Source organism: Heliangelus exortis, chromosome 1, assembly GCF_036169615.1.
Source record: "Heliangelus exortis chromosome 1, bHelExo1.hap1, whole genome shotgun sequence".
NCBI classification, from domain to species: Eukaryota; Metazoa; Chordata; class Aves; order Apodiformes; family Trochilidae; genus Heliangelus; species Heliangelus exortis.
This window is the reverse complement of record NC_092422.1, coordinates 37,993,079-38,011,903: the sequence shown is the minus strand read 5'-3', so window position 1 is coordinate 38,011,903 and position 18,825 is coordinate 37,993,079.

Sequence of the window (18,825 nt, the reverse complement as noted above, 5' to 3'; positions counted from 1 at the left end):
CAATTCCTCTGAGAGTAGGACACATCCAGGACACTCCTCCTGGAACACAGCTCTCATGACATCCTTTTCAGAGACCCCATCACCTCTGTAAATTCAATCATTGCGGAAAAGGATGAAAGAGTTTGTTGTTTGTTTTAAAAAACAAACAAACCACAACCCCCAACATTTTATATTCTTAAAATGCTTCATTCAGGAGAAAATAATTTAGTGACCTAGTAAGGAAATACTTTAGAGTTTTATCTCTCAGTTATCTGATTTTTCAACAGAGTTAAACTAGGAAGGTGTGTGTTTTGTTTTGTTTTATTTTGTTTTGTTTGTCTCTGCCTATACACATAAGCATGTCTTCAGATGTTTACAAGGTGAGTGCCTAGATAGGAGTCAGTGATGAATCAGGAGAATAGCTCAGCTACCTGAATGAATAGGTGTCAAATGCAGCAGCAGACCCTCTAGGGCATCTGCATTGCATGTAAGGAAACAGAATCAAGTTCTGTTCACAGGGTAGCAGAATTAAAAAAAGAAACAGATTCTCATTTGCATCGACATGTATAGTGTCTTTTCAATACCAGCTGAATTAAATTGAAAGAGAAGTGAACCAAATAAAATATTGAAGCTAAAAATATCACTGGAAAATGAGTTTTCATGGAAAGTCAGAGAGAAGGCTAAGGTACTCATTGGGGAGATAGTCTACAAATTAATTCAAATGTAGTCAAATTGAAAAGAGCAACATGCACATTTTGAAATGTTATATTACGATCAGAGTATGCTTTCCTATTCCTTCTGGAATACTCAAGATATCCCTGCTACTGCTTTCAGAATATGATGGAAAATGGAAGAAAAAAAGAGAAAAGAAGTTATTTCCATTCATGTTTACACTTTGATGCCTAATACAATCCTCCATACCAGCTGATTTATTGATAATAAATCTAGTTCGAATTCTAATTAAAAAAAAAAAACCACAACATTTCTTAATATACATATGCTAAAAAAGTATGTATGTATATAGCAGCACAAGCATTTGGATAAGCTTAAACATCTTTTCTGACTAAACCAGAAGAAATTATGTGATTTGGTATTACTTCTTCCTTTCATATGGACTTTTATTTAACCTATAGAATAATAAACAGATCAATAATATGTAAAAAATATTAGTGTAAATGAAAGTTTCAATTCACAATGCAGCATGTGAATTTTTTTTATGATTTTAGGATCTATATTAAATTAGTGCACGTGATGGATGATGCTGAAATGATACCTTCGGTGAACATAGAGCTAAGAAAATAAAGAAAAAAAATTCCTTTGAATTTGGGTTGCGAGAATCAGGAGTAACAGATAGGGAAGATATATTAAAAAATCTTAATGTAAGATTATATCCATCCATATAGACAGGTTTTTTATTTGTATCCTTAGACTGTCACACTGCAACTCTCAGGTAATTAACTTATATTTGAGAATCTTTTAAAGATCCTGGAGACCTTCAGTCAGGACCACACAGGAATTACCTAATAAACACTTTATTAAGTTAAACATTAATACGATTGCCATCCCTGGTGCAATTATCAGCAAATCTCAGATGACTGGTCTGAGACATTGCTATTTAGCATGAATTCAGCAATCTCACTTCTAAATTCTTTCTAATTCCTTGTCTTGTTTCATTTGATACCTTTATGCTGCCTTGCTTACAGAATAAAATAATAGGATTGGTTAGGACTCATTAACTTCTTGCAGTAAAACAGAGTCCTATGTCACAAAGCTATTACAATATTACTACTGTGTTATGGATAGTAATTATATAGAAAGTGTGTGCCAAGGTGCAAGTTTTACACCATCACCTAAAGAGAGAGGAATAAATTTTTAGAAGTTGAGTAGCAAGATTTCTTTCCTTACTTCTACCCAACAGATAAAGTGTTCTGGTCACAACAGACAAGATGCCTTTGCAATACAATGAAAAAGGAGGTAAGAGTAACTGCAGATTTGCCTAACCTTTTTTTTGTTGTTCTTGAATGATGTAGAACTGATCTGGCAGGTTGTGAAAAGAATAAGGCCTAGGTAGAGTATCCTACAGGTGGTTAAGTGTGCTAGAGTTACATGCCCGTAGTCCAACCCATAATGGATTTATTCTGTAGAAGCTCAAGAGTGGAAGTCACAGGGCTTTGGGCAACTGAGCTTGCACGCAGGGTAAATATAGAGTACTAATGTGGTGTACTTTGTAAGCCATAGTAAATGTGTCATAAATACTGAAGATTTAAAACTAGGTGGGGCTGACTCTCAGAAATTAGCCAGACAACCAAAACTCTAAGCATTAAATAATAGATATTTGGATTTTCATACTCAAGTTCATTAAAACTTACAGAAAAAATAGCTAATAGCTAATACTTCTAAAAAAGCCAGTACCTGTTCCACAGTCCAGTCCATGTGAATCCTTGCATTTCAGGGAGAGTTTTCTAACTGGACCCTAAAACCTGGCAGTTTAGAGTACATCTTACCAACAGGTGAGTTTCAATAAAGCAGGAATTAAATCATATTTTAGTATCAAATGTCCTGTGTACCAGAAGATCTGTGTGCTCTACCCTGTGACAGTGCAACATGAAAATGTTAAATACCCATTTTACGGGGAAGATCTGCCCCAGTACTGCAAACACTTTAAACATTGACATGCTAGCCCTAAGAAATACAAATTATTCTTATAGTAAGTCTATGGAAATAATAAGAAATTTATGGATCCTCGCAACAGCTTATCTCGTACAGTAAAAGCTCAACAAAGCAAATAATTTTCTGGTGAAAACTTTGCAGATTGACAAGCACAATGTTCAAGCAAACCAACGTTTTTATATGAATTTTTAATCAGTTGAGTTTAGGAGAAATTATAGGTAGGAATATTATGTCCTTCTCTGGTGGAAAATTATTTCTAATCACCGAGCCTCAGATCTTGCTAAAATCATCCTGAATCCTTTGTATGAATTTAAACAGGTATTGAGTCAGGTCAAAGTGGAAGGATAATGCTCAAGCAGAGGTGATTGTGAAAAGAAAGCTGAACACATACATCTGTAAGATGATGTCAAGAGACATGGAGTAAGAGACATGGAATCTGAAATACATAGTGAGTTCATAAAACTGAACAACAAAACTGTGTGTTACACCTGCCCTAATGTGGGCATCAGTGATTTAGATGTCTGCATTGGACCAAATCAGTAACCCTAATGTTTTAGATACATCTCAGAAAGAACTTTCTATAAATCAAAGTCATGGGAATCCCACAAAAACCTAAAAAAAACAACCAGCCAAGCAAACAGAAAAATACAGATTCAAGTACTTTGAGAAGAGCATTTGTTTATCCTGTTTAAGTTTTTTAAGTTTCTCCTTTCTTTATCAGGGAGGAGAGAGAGATTAATAGAGCGTCTGTTACTCGGTTTAATTGCCGGGCCAGTGTTAAACCGTGAGATCTAGTAAAAACTTAAACAGGATAAACAAATACAGTAGATCCCTTCAGTATGTATCTTCATGTTCATTTTGACCCTATTTCTATTGCAAAAGTTTCATTATTCTTGTTACCACCCAATGAACACTGCCATAAATAATAGGTCAACAGACTGTTGACCTGCAGTTTGTCAGAAAAAGGTAATGGGAAGTGGAATACAACTGCAGGGATGTACCAAAACCCAAAAATAATCTGAAGGGTGCTTTATAATTTTTCCATGTATTTTTAAGGCTAGTTAACCCTACAGTTACACATGGAAGTCCAGAAGAAATGAAATCTGAATTTGGGGAAACTTAGGGTTTTGTATATATTTAAAATTTAAAATTATTTATAGGCATGTCTGAGTAATTTTAATTTCAAAAAAATATAAGTACTGCTCTTCATTTATGATCAGATGACAGCATTAATATTATACTTAACTGATAATTTTATTGATGTATATTAAAAAGTACATGTCTAATATCAGTGCTTTACTCTTTAATATCCCTTTAAAATGCTTCTTGCTAAGATCCTGCCAAGTCAATCTTTAATAGCAATGGACAAAGTAAAGTACTTGGCACAAAAATTATAACCAAAAAAAACCAAACTAAATAAGCCTTATTTTTTGTCAGCTCTTCTGTATAGCACTCATTGCAAAAGCATGGATTGTTTCCTCTATCCAGTGTTTAGAAATTTCAACCCAAGCATTCTTTTCTTCAGACTTATCACATCATGAAAAGATGTTAGTTTTCCTTTGTTTCATTACTGATATTTGCTTGCTAAGAAGTAAGATCAAAGGGGTTTACTACTGAGCAAAAGTTGTGTGTTTTTTTCTTTTTTCTTCTTCTTTTATTTTTTTATTGTGCAAAAATGTTAGATTTGGCAAAGGGTTAATTAGAAATTAAGAGAACCATGACAACTATGAGAGCTGGTATTCAACTGACTAAGTTGTTAATTCACACGAATCAATTATAATTCCTCAAGTTAAAATGCATCTGTCCCTTATAGTATTCCTGTTTATCCAAGTGAATCTTCCTAATATTTTTTCCCCTCTAGACATGTCACATGAAAAGATTTCTGTTTCTTTTGTTCACTGTTAACACGGTGGTCTTAGGATCATCTGTGTATGTTTCTAATGCTTCTTATAAAAATGAATTAAAACCCAAAACTTTATCTTTCAGGTTATATCTGTCATTTTTATTCACATCTTTGTTTATTTCTTACAAGGCTACAATATATTATATTTCTCAGCAGTAAGAAGCCAGAGAAAAAATGAAATGTGAAATTCTGATATCGCTGATACATATTCAGAGCAGACATCCCTTGTCTTGCAGAAGAGGGCAAGCTAACTGAATATAAACTTGTCTTTTTAATTAAATAAAGTGGTAAGTGCAAACTTATGTAGGATGTTTACATTTTTGAATACCCTTCCTAGTAACTTGGCAAAGGTGAAGAATAAAGTGGTTTAATTAGCAGCAACAATAGCTAAGCATATTTGGGTTAATCAGGTCTCAAGGATATTGTGAAGAACTTCAAAAGGACTTTGGTGAATAGGCAGCATAATTCTGGATGAAATTATTTTCATTGATGGTGAAGTGGTGCATGTTGGAGGGAATAATATGACCTACTTGTGTACATCTGGGTTCTAAATGAACTGCAAGACAAATGAGGAAAAAAAGGCACCAGCACTGATAGATCAATAAAAACTTCTGCAGTGTGGGTCACAAAGTAAACAAAATACTTATTTGAAACAGGATGCACACAAGAAGGTGGTGAAAGCTATTAAATCAGTTCTTGTAATGTTATTATATAAATCAGAAGTATGTCAGCAGAAAAATACCGTGTTTGTTTCAGGTCACAACAATGAATAGATGAAGGGAAAGAAGAAAGGCATTTCTAATGAGGTCTTGATAGAAAAGTGAATATTCAGTTTTTTCATGTTTTTTCTTGAACCTCATTTATGTTCTCAATAATGTCTGCTCTGATTCAGATATGTATCCATTGTTCAATGGTGCTCTGATAAGAGGAAAAGGGAAGCTGACATCAATATGAATTATTGTGAAAACTGCAAATGAGGGTGCACAAGCCACGACTGCTTTCTACACATTGCAAAATCATGGCTCTATGTCTAACCTGCCCAGAAGCCATCAAGCAGGATGTCACAAGTTCTGTATTACAAGCATCAAGATTTCAGCTATGACCTGGTTATCTGACTGCTGGATCCAAAGTCCATCATGGAATTCTGCTCAAAGTGATTAAGTCTCCTTCATTCCACAAACAGGCTCAGATTTTGTTATTAAAGTTCATGCTATGCTCATCCTCAATGACAGTAGAATATTGACTTAACAACAAGTGAGAGCTCCATAAAATTGCTGTATACCTTTTCATTCCCTCTTAATGGTGTTACCATTATTGTGTACCTCAAAAAAAGAAACTCAAGAGATGCTGTAAAGTTTTCTGATTTGGCTCATTATTTTAAAATATGGCCACTAAGAATACCTGTTAAGTTTGACACAGACAGTTTGTATTGACTCTCTGATGTTAATTTATTTTAATGTTATTATTGACAAATTTACACCATTATAATATTATCTTTTATAACATGAAGAATCTTAAACCAAAGCATTTCAAGCATGTTCAGTAAGTACTGTGAACAATGCATTTCACAACCTTTTTATGCCTGTTATAATGCAAGTCATTTAATTGATGTTTATTTAATTAACAGATACAATTTAACTGATGCTGTGGTTAAAAACATCACAGTTACTCATATTCTATGCTCACAATCAAGTAATTTTATTTAATATTTTCAACAGAATTTATTCAATTTTGAGTTATTTGAACTTATTTAAGAGTGTGTATGAATATTTGAAGAAAATAAAATAAATTTTATAAATTTTGGAAGCTATGTCTTATTTTCTAAATAATTTGAAAATTGCATGTTGTTAATATTTTCTAAATTTATGTGGTTTAGTCTCTTTTCTCTACTTCCTTTCTGTCTCAAAGCAATTAGGCCAGTTTGAGACTGGTTTTCTGTGTACCTATTTGTAGGTTAGAGAATCTGGATCAAAAACCTTTATCTTGTATTAGATGATACAGGCCACGAGCCAAAACAAGTTTGGAATAGCCCCCATCATCTCCATTCATTCCCAAAAAGATTTTTTGTGAAAAAAAAATGGTCCAATGTACATGGTTTTGCTGATCCCTATTTATAGTTTCCTCTAGGAAAGGGATTATCCCTTTCCTAGATAGGGACTGGATCCCTAGATAGGGATTCCCCTCTAGGGAAGGGATAAGTAGGGTAGCTGACTACAGTCACAACTAAATATGAAACAATATCAGTGTGTTAAATACTACATGGGTCAACAACAGAGGTTTGTGATGGTACTGCAGAGGGTTTATGTATGACCCAAAATTTCAATACCAGTGCAGCTATCATATGTTGCTTTTGTTCCACATCTATATTATGCTAGATACCTTTTTAATTTGAAGGAACTGAATGCAGTTTCAGATATATGCTAATCCATATAAATTGAAGGCTTACCTCACTTAAGTCAGGCTGGATCAAATGCTACAATTCTCAGGTAATCCCTGCCCTGTATTTTATTTCACTACCAGGCTGGCCGTGACTTGGAAGTGAGGAGGCAGAAGGGAGGTTACCTAAAGTAAAGTCAGTGATATTTGCAAACCTTAGAAATCTGGACCTGATTTTGATTACTTAAGTCAACTCACCACAACAATGTCAAAGGCTCCACTTCCTGAGATATGTGGCACTAATCTTTTGCCAGATACACAGTACCAACAACTAATTTGCTATTAAGTACCCAGCCTCTGGAAAAGATTTGTTTGGTTAGCTACAACAGGTAAAATTTAGGTTCAGACAGTGTTATTCAGTTCATTTTTTTCTTTCTGAGAAAACTAAAACTTTAACAAGTTAAAGTTTTAACAAGTTAAAGCATTAACAAGTGCTGGCAAGCACAAACTGTCAAAGTTTTATTTCACTAGAACATAGTACTCACCTTTGTATTGGAGCATCCATAGGAGAATGAAGGATCTGGGGAGAAAGTAAGAAAAGACTTAGTTACCAGGAAAAAGGAGAACTGTTGGAATACAGTGTTATTTATTGTTGCTTAAACATCAGATATTTCAATATTTAATTCTCCTGGAGTGTAAAGCAGCAAATTGTTAAAAAACTGTAGTTTAATTTCTTAGTTAGGATCCACCAACAAAAATAACCACTATGTTTAGAATCCTGTTCAGAATGTATAATTTTACTTATCTAAATTTCTTATTTAAGTCCAATTCAATATTGTGTGTAACATATGAATTATGATATTTTTTATATTATAAATATATTATTTTTCATTTAATGCAGTATCAGTAATATTAACTTCTACAGTATACTTTACTTTAAATCAAATATTCTTATTAACATTTTAAGCTAACACCACACCACACCTCTTTCATTAAGCAATGCAAATTCAGGAAATCTAAGTATCATATTTTTCAGCAATCCTTAATTTTCACTTTTCACAAACTTAGTCAAAGTGACAGGATTCTTTTTTTTTTAATTACTTGTCACTAAAAATTGAATTTTAATAGAATGAAAACTTCTTGCAGAGAAAGTCATAAAGTAACATCTCAGTTTCTCATTGCTGTAATTTTTTCTACTCTTACAGGTTCATGTCTGTTCTTATGCAACACTAATAGTAATTTCAGTACTTCAAACTGGTGTTTTCAATTAGTTCTAATAGTAAGTATGCAGATTTCATATAGTTTTCATATCAAAATAGGGGAATTTAGCCTTAGTAAAACAGGTTTCTGGATTCTAGCGGAAGAAAATTTCCATTTTAACTGGCAGTTCTGTCCTTTATACCTGTATTTGCTACTTAACTAGAGAATTTTATTGACAGGAAAAAGTAACAGTTTCTCAAAAGCACAGATTGTTTTAATTTGAATTGCATTAGTTGCCAAATTCATATAAAGCATGGTTAGCGAACTTCTAATGAAACCAGAATATATCAGTTTATTAAATAGAAAGTGTTCTGATTTTTTTTTTCCAAGGTAGTTCAGCTTTCACGGCAACAGGGTGCCCATGGAAGTTGTGGATGTCCCTTCCCTGGAAGTATTCAGTCAGGTATCATGGGGCCTCGAGTAACCTGATCTAGTGGAAGGTGTCCCTGCCCATGGAAGGGGGGGTTGGAAGTTGATGATCTTTAAAATCCCTTCCAACCCTTACCCATTCTGTGATTCTATGAAGTGTCCCACCTCTGTGCAGCTGGGTAATGCAGCTGCACACGATCAAGACAAACTGGGACTTTTAGCCTCTGCACTACAGATGTGAGAAACTGAAAACATTGAAAACCTCAGGAACTATGAGTTATTTACTGCAAAAATTGATATTCTATCAGGAAAGTATTAGGATAAGCCTATTACTCCACGACTTACCAGAGAGTCAATTATTCTGAGGCAGGTGGTGCAGAAAATCATAATTTTGCCATAGTTAGCTATTCCAGGACTTCCAGGCCCATGTGCTCAAATCCACTGGAAAGTCTGATCCAGCCAGGACCCTTAGATTCACTGGGGTTAGCTCTCAAACCTAAATCTTGAGTTTAAGAGTTCCCAGGCTCTGTACTTCAGGATTACTGTTCTGTGAGCTTAGAAAATCCTTTAAAATATCTGACATTTTGTCCATTTTATAGTTTCTTATCAACTAGTTGTTCTCCAAGGACAGTATAAGTGGTATAGATGTAAAGGTATATACTTAAATGTATGTATATATACCTTCATAAAACACACACATATAGATAAAATACATAATATATGTTAAAGGCGATCAGAACTTTATTACAGAATTAGAGAATAAAAGCATTTTAAAAGATATATCTGAACTAGCTCTGAACTGTTGATGTCTGACTGGAAAATAACTTCTGTTTCTAAATTAAATATGTTGCTTTACTACGTGGCTCTGATGGGACTACTCTGCCAAAGTCAGTCTGCAGTCATAAAATATAAATGAATCCTAGGCACAAGCTAATTTCTCAAATACACAGTTAGCATTTCTCTTTTAAAGTTATAAGTATGAAGATTAGTTCTGTGAGTAGAACCAAGTCTATTTGTTGCCTTTATGATTCAAGATGTCTAGTAGATTAAAATTATCAATTAATTTATTTTTCCTATTTTAATAAGCTTAGAAAAGCTTTTCTGATATAAACAAAGTTCTTCATAGCAGTGCTTCACTGCTATCTTAAAGATTATATAGTTGACATATTAAAAGTGCTCCAAGGAGAAAAAATATTTTGCTGGGTATGGTAGTGATTACTTTGGATCTTACCACAGGAGGCGATATGGTGGGTCAAGAGTTAGGGGGAATATTACAGATCAGAGTAGAGTATGAAAGGGAGTATTTTTTCTCAAAGTAAGAAGGAATCAGCAACAAAGATTTATGGGTTTTTTTAGACATGTAGAATGAGGAAATATATATAGATACCTTATTGCTGTTCTCATTTCACACATCAGTTCAGTCTCACATGATGAAAAAAAGTTATATAAATAATAATATATATAAAGTTATATAAAATAATAAAACCTTTTTATCCCAAATCTTTTATCTTGAAAGTCTAAAATAAACAAATAAAAGTTGCCTGTGATTTAACACTAGTGGTTGAAAAGACTGTACACCTATTTGAAAGTTTCACATGCAGTATTCAGAAGAAAAGATGCTACACAATTCCCTATCAGGAAGTGCTTATAATATATATATACACATATATATGCATATATATACACATACGGCTATATGTATATATATATACACACACATATGTATATGTGACAGACACATCTGTCTATATGTATACGTATATATATACACACACACATACAAATGTGTGTGTGTGTATATATATACGTATACATATAGACGTATGTGTATATATATGCATATATATACACACATTTATATAATATATATATATAAAATATATAGAAAAACAAAGGAATACATTAATGTATGTTAAGGTGTAAGCTTGATTGTTTTATAAATGGAGGCACAATTATATTATTTTATCCTAATGATATAGAACAGTATTCTGGGGCTAGAGGTAACAGCATTTGAAAAAGGGGGAAGAGTTCAGCCACGCAGCAACTCCCCCATGATGTGACATGGAGCCTACACTACTCCAGCCGGTGCCAACAGAAAAGGAGTTACAATCCCATAGTCCCATGTATAATTTAGTTTTTGCATGATATGTGAACTGCCAAATTCTTCTGTATCCCATTGAGTGTGTATAGGAATGCAGGGGCTGAAAACCTTATTTTCGTAATGCTGTGCAAGAGACTGTGGGAGAAGAAATTTGGCTCATCTTTAGTATGTCATTTCAAAAAATGCTTCCAGACAAAATGTGCTAATATATGCAAATTTTTTGTTCTCTAGAGAAAGGTCAAAACCTTCAAATGGTAAGGTAAAGCAGTTATAAAACGAGCCAAAGAACTTCAAATGATATATAACTTGGAAATTTCACTGTCTACCAGATCTACAAAAAAGCTGAAGATTCAAAACACCTACTAGAAAAATCTCTTAAATAACAAAGCTTTTTGAACTTCTCAGCATTAAATAACACAGTTAGGCTCTGATGTTGTAACAAGATGTTTACATCACCCTTTATGCAAATGAATGAGGTTTCAATTAGTTGTTCATATGCTTGAATTTGACAGTGTTTATATGATTTAGGCCTTGCTATGAAAGTCAGATTTTTGTTGCACATCTAGAGAAAATCTGACAAATAGACATCTAAACGTTATTTATTTACATTTTCAAGGGGTTTAATGGGATTACTTCAGGGTTATAGGCTGGAGAAAGGATAAAGTAAGATTTAAAAAGTTGTAAAATATTTTTAAATCTCCAAATATCTATGCTATCTATCAGCTTCCCCTGAATTAAGGCCAACAAAACAACACCATAAACGTTGTCTTTGATCCTGAAAATTCAAAAAGATCAAATCCTTGGGCTTTTTGACTAGATACAAATACCTGCTCAGAAATTATTTGTGACAATATAGACACATCAATATGATAGGCTTTCAGCTGACTGATCAGCTTGAATTTTGAAAGTTATGTTCACTGGAAAGATAAAGCAAGTAGTAAACAAAGTAATAAATCAATAATAGGCTCACAGCTACAAAATTATACCACCAGTTTCTGCTACTGCTTCAAAGATGGCTCTGAACTGGCTCAAATATTTTGTTCTGTTTGTCTGTAGCCCATTTCTTTGACCCATAATTTAATACAGATTCTGGCTCTTTCATAGTAATGTCTGCTAAGTGTATCAGGAAGAGTAGTATCATTTTTCATCTTCATGAGATGAGGAAACTAAGGAGATAAAAGGGAGTAAGAACAGTTTAAATTGCAATTGATGCAAACCTTTGAAAAGGTTCTAAATATGAAGTAAGTTGCCTCTGCTCCTTTTCCATCAATAATTAATTTGTTTGTTGTGAATAATATTTAAGATGACACCGTTGCAAAGTATCAATGTGAGACTCCTGAGACAGATTAATTAATTTTTTTTTAAAATAATTAGACAAGTCAGAAAATCTTGTTCTCTTGCTGCACATGTCTTAGAAGAAGGTTTCTTACATTTTTGTGTTTCTTTATCATTTAGTACACCAAAACTTGTTTTTGCTAAGATTCACAAACTTACTATTTCTGCAGACAGTCCAGATGGTAAATTTATTTTCTCTAGAACTTAAAGAAACACAGGAAAAAAAGGAATGAACAAAGTCTGAATAAATCGATTTAAAATTTATAATGGTATATTTGCAGATTGGTTTTCTCCAACACTTGCTCAAATGTCTAGTGAAATCTTATAAGAAGATAAAATAGGATGTGAGTTTAAAATCTGTATTTCAAATATACAGGTGAATGGTATCTAACAGGCCCCAGTCATCCTTTTATAGAAAAGATACATATGCCTTTTTCCAGCTTTAAATCAATTAATTTTTCTTACTGAACAAATACAACAAAAGTAAAGGTGTAGTAACATTGTGCTTGCTACCATGCATGTCTCTTCTGAGGCACTGAAACCAATGTTCTGACATAACTTTTCTCCAGTGGGAATTATTTTTATTTTTTTTTTTAAAAAAAAAGCTATATTTTCAGCTATCTTCCAGCAAGATAGCTGAACATTACAGAGGAAACAGATTTTCTAGCATTTTTCTAATGAAATCATGTTATTTGCTTTCATGAAATTTCAAATTAATAAATGATCTCAATTTCACTTTATGGTATATGAGAATAGGTATTGATAGGTTTGGTAGCCAGCCACAGCCAATGAATGTGTCTATTATATGTATTTAATAGCATTTCATGTCACTACATATATGTGGTGGACCTTATCATCACAATACTGATAGCAATAAAATGTCTTAGAATGCAGCTGTAGGGCTGCTTCATGTACTAAATTCCTATGGTAGCACTTATGTTCTGCATAAATACACTTCTCAGCATGGAAGTGTTTTTACCTGTCACCATTCATCATGATCATTTTAATAGTATCTCCTGTTGACCTGATCATCTGGACTGCCTACTGCAAGCTCTTTACTATTTTGCAGCCCATTAATTTTACAGATTTTAATTGTGTATAGTTTTGACAGCTTAATCTTTCCTGATAACCTAAAGACATCTTATCAAAATATGTCAAATCGTTTAAATGCTGTACTTTGTGCATTAGGGAGGACTGCAGAGATGGAGATAGAGGGAAATAAGATAAAAGGTTAAGAAATTCTTGTCTGAATCTAAATGCAAACTTGGGGTTAAATGGTGACATTAAGCCTCTAGAAAGAACAAAGCCCATAATCAGTGTTAGCTTCCATGAAACTATGCTGCAAATGTATGTTTTCAAATAAAGTTCCTCTGTGGCAATTTCTCTCCTGATGTGCTGTGAATTAAGTAATTTAGTACACCTACAGCATAGGGTTAGTACAACTAAGCCAGAAAAAAACCTAAGTTTGGTTCCTGTATTTTTCTCTTGATCTCAGTCACTATCTATATTTCATTAGCAACATCCCTGAGGGTCATCAGTGATCTTCACTTTGAACAGTTGTAGTCCGAGTCATGACCCCTTCTGGGGACAACTGAAGAAATCTAAAACACGGCAATGTGCTAACATTTTTTTCAAAACTTTTTAAATTGGAAGGAACAATGCATTAACTTTCTTCAGGAAAGGAAGTGAGCACTGTAAAAATCAGATAAAATGTATGAGTCTTGGGCATTAATCTCTTAAAAGCCAGTCTGGCTCACATCCAACTGCTTCCATACAATTTTGTACAGGTGACATACTTCTCCCACATCACAGAGATAAATCAAAGCTAAAACAATGCTTACAGAAGACTTGGTTTTGCCCTGTCATGTTCTTTTAATTCCTTTGTCATTGGAAAGCTTTGTTCTAATCATTCTTGAGAGCCTGTAGCCTCCCAGTTCCCTTTTTGACATCACAGCTATTTTTCTGCCAGTGAAGTTTAATGTCCGTAGCTACTAGAGCTTCAAAGTCATCAGTTGACAAGCTGGTGTTTGAGATATATATGTGAACTGTGAAGAGGGATAAAGCTAAGTTCAAAGGAAACAGAAAATAAAAGCACTGTTGATCTAGAATGGTTTTAAAAACAACTTCTCTGTATTCAAAATAATAGAATTATCCCATTACAGAGGCAACTGTATCAATCTGAAGTGCTTTGATTTGTTTTTATTAAACAAATACACTGCCTCCTTTATTAATAACTATAAACCCACAAACTGCTTTCATATTATCTTATATGAAAATAAAACCAGATTGTAATAAATTATTTTAAAATGTATGTTAAAGATATGTGTGAGGGATTCCACTTTTGCCTACGCATACTGACATTTTAAGGCTTGAAAAGGTATTAAAATGTTACCATCAATACACTAAAAATAAAACACGCAAACATTCTCTAAAAATGGTGATGGTTTCTTGCTTGATTGTGTAAAAGGCAAGAAACTTGTTCTTCTTAACAAGCTGGAAGTAAAAAGCTGCATTAAAAAAAGTTCATTGTAGAAGTTTATCTCCCCATTTGCACTCCTTATGCTCCTGCTGCACACCTCTTGCATTCCCATTGTTGGTCTGAACCACATGGCAGCAGTTCTGTGTTAGGGGATATTATGTGAGGTGAACTCACAGTCTCCTTCACAAACAGATTTTCTTTGCAGACATAATATCCCTTGAAACAGAATACTCAAGTCTTGTGGCCTTCCTGATAATAATGTAAAATGAAGGGTGTCTGATGTATTCTTCCTCACACAAAAAGGAAGAGGTGTGTTAAGTTGCTATAAGATGGTAAGTTATTTGATTAATTAATTCTTTTTGATTAAAAAATACTTTGGAGGACTGGGGTATTTTGTTCAGACCTCCATCATATTCTCCCCCTTCCCCCCTGTTAGACCTTTTCACTTTTTTTTTTTTTTTTTTTTTTTTTTTAGGTTTTATTAGTTTTAAAATTTGTGTCTCCTATAAAAAGGATAAGCATAGTAATTCTAGAAGTAAACAACAAAAAAAGGACAATTAATTTTTTTTCTGGAAGTTCTGAAGATTTCATGTAAAGTTGCTAATTTATTTTCAACCAAAATCTTTGAATGAACTTTCCTTATACTCATGAATATTTTGTGGCAATAAAACATATTTGTCTTTGAACAAGAATTTCACTAGGAGAAAATAAAAAAAAACCAACCAACAAAAAAAAACCCAAAACCCCAAGAAACCAAACACTCATAACTTTATAAATAACTTTCCAGATGGCTGCTTTTATGGGAAAGGGGGAAGGAGATTGTCAATCTGAAATGTTGCTACCATAATTCAGAAAACTAGATGGGTTAATGTCATAAGGCCACTGATTAGATTTTCCAGTGCATATTGTGTATAGATTAAGCAAGGATATGATATCAGACAGAGATCTACCTGGTTTTAGATATTTTAAATGTCTACTAAGGAAACTACTTTGTTGCTAATATCTCTATTGTCGTTAATACTTTTCACTTATTTTACTTTTTTAATCTGCTTTATCATATGTATTAAAAAATTAGTAGGATGTGTTCTGAGTTTGTATTAGGGAGTGGGGGTGGTTTCTTTTTTTTTTGTTTCTTAATCTTAAATGCACTAGAGTTCTGGAAGCTTGAGCAAAATTCCAGAAAAAGAACAAGACTAGAAAATCTGTTATTTTGTGATCATACTCTTCTGTTACACTAAAGTTTCTATTTCTATGACAGATAAAAATATTTTGTCTGCATCTTTACTATTACCGGATACAGAAACAGGTTAAGAGAGTAAAAATACTAGTGTCACTGAAATATTTTTTTGACAACTACATGGCTAGTTAAGATTTAATTAATAATATTCAGGAACTTTATTAATGCTTTCCTCCAAATTGGTCTTTGGGAATATAAATAATATTGGAGTGTATAAAAATAGAATATAAATAGTCATCCTTGTAATTCAAATATCACGGCAGCATTAGTTAGATGAATAAGTAGACCAACTCTACAGAATATACATACCTGAAATGTCTGAGTAACTAGATACACATATGGAGCCACTAACACAGGTATCTTTCCTATACTGTTCTAAATTCCACCTTATAGCTCTCCAAGCTCTTGTCTTGTACCACAACACTGTTGTGACAAGTTTTATCCTTATATCTGTCCTATAAATGTTAATGTGCTTCTTGCCATGTTACTTTAATTTATGCCAGTTCATTCATACTCTATGACTTCTAGAATTTCCTTCTTTCTAAATTCTTTCTCTGTTGTGACACCTAAAAAATAATAATTTGATTAAAATTATTTGCTTGTAATAGGAAAAGCAGAAATAGTAACACAGCTAAACAAAACCTGCACTAAGCTAGACCGTTACTGGTTTTGCATGTCCATAGGCTCTTATTAACACTGATGTCCTATACATGATTTTGGGAATGGAGCACCACACTGGAAATCAGAAAACATCAGTTTTGTCTGTGGCAAGATATGTTTCATGAACTGAAATGTTCATTTGAAGTTGGATGGGATCACTTTGTGTTATTACAAGCTTTCAGCATTTACAGGTAACCCTGATGGGCAGAACAACTTGTGAAAGTTTTAAAGCACTATTTATCTTATATATCATTTATTGAACATCAAGGACTACATAGAGTTTACATGTGGAAGCCAAAACCAAATATGTACTAAGATTAATCAAAGTCTACCTGGGGAAGAAAGTAAGGACATGCTCAGCACCATCAGTCTTAAAAATAGTGGATATAAAAAGTAAAGTTTATAGATAATCATAAAAATCGGGACAATTCTCACATGAAAATAAACTGAAAATTTTATATCAAGTGTGAATTTCATTTTGACTCAAAATAGAATCACCTGTCTATAGCTGAGATTAGCAGGATATTTCAAGTGTTAAATTTCCACTGATAAGGAATAGGATAGATAATACTACTTTCAGCATTCCAGTTACTTGCAACATCTCATTGACAACTTAGACTAATATCTCAGGTAGAACTGAAAATTCTATTTTCTTATACTGTGTAAAAATCAATTATGATCTCACAAAAATACGTCACAATATATGGTAATCGTTTCTCTTAATAAAACCTTGGGATTTTAGAATTTGTTGTGAAGTGGTAACCAATGCAATGCTTAAAAAAATTTAGTAAACAAAGAAAAGAAATAGAAAGGTCCAACACTCTAGATATAAGAAAGAAAAAAAAAAAAAGAAAAAGAAAAGCCACAATAACAAAATATGCCACTGAATAGTTACTGAAAATTCTAATAGCTGAAATTGTTCATAATAGCAAATATATAACTGAAAAATAAGAAACACTATTAGCCAGTTTCTATCAATGAAACACACTAGAATTATATAAAGAAGTAAAAAAAAAACTGTAAGGAATTAAAAAAGTACCAGTATATAGTCATTACTGTAACCTTTAAAGTATTTGACTAGACTATGCAGTTCCAGTGAAACTATTCTTTTTCAATAAGCAAATTATCTAACATAATGTTTGTCCTTGTATAATTAAGCATTTGTCCTTGTAAATAGTTGCTGACAGACAACACATATATTTGGTTTCCTATACATTAAAGGGAATTAGTTTTTGTTGTTGAACAAGAAAATATTGATATAATTTAAAAAATAACAGCAGAAATGCAATTGATAATTGCACCATTTCTGCAGAAAATAACTCAATAGAGAGAAGTATTAGAGGGCAGTTAAAACCCTGTGATCCTCAGACTTCACTAAAACAACTAAGCTTAACATTCTTGCTGAGAAGTTAATATATGTGCTGTTGAAAAAAATTATCCATAACAAATGTGGTAACTCCACCATGTATTGACACTCCATGTACCACATTTTCCCACTGTTTATGTTCTGGTTAAACAGAGATGGCACAGCTGTGGTTTGACCCCTTTAACCACTTAATGTAGGTATTAGCATCACTCCCCTTACAGAATATAGAGAAAAAAGATTAGATTTTTCTTAACCAGTGCCAAAACAGATTGTCCTACCCTAGTTTCTTTAATTTATATAGATATTTCTTATGTTATGGGTATATTTTGCTCGAATTGTCCATTTGTGTTTGGAATGCCAACTCAAACCATACACAATGGATACATATTGTTAGAATATTAATGTCACTGGTCTTTAAGACAGTTTCAAAATTTCATGGCTTGAAACACTATTAAAATCAAGGGGGTTTTATTTTAATGACACATGTCGTTATAGCAAAACCATGAAGACAGTCATTGATGCCAATATATGTATTGCTGCATTTCTTTGACAGATGGAGATGAAAGTTTGATTTAAAAATACTAGACTCCTTCTTAAATCTTGCAATAATAAAGAAAGTGATTAGACTTAGTCTAAAAATCCTATTAAACTGTAATGGCATGTGTAATCTGTTAAATTACATTATGTTGCATCATCTGTAATCAGCTACATTAGCTGTTTTTTCTCTCTCATTACCTGCCTACATAAAATATTAAACACAAGAATAGCTGAAATCAGTCATTATGTTTTAAACTAAAATGGAATAACAGTGACCATGCATTTAAAGACACAGATATTGTAATGAAACTTTGTTGCAGACAAATCACTGATTTAAGTTTGTCCCTTAATATTATATTACTGCAGTACTGGGGTGGGGAGGGCAGAAGAATTTTTGTCATTTCAATTAAAAGGGTCAATAGCGTTAAAATATTAGTGCCAGGCAAAGTAAACTAGGGGGAAGGTTTCACTCTAGAGATCTACAATTCTTTAGACCAGAGACAGATTATTCCTAAAAACTTTTTTTTTTCCATTTTCCTGTACATAGTTCTAT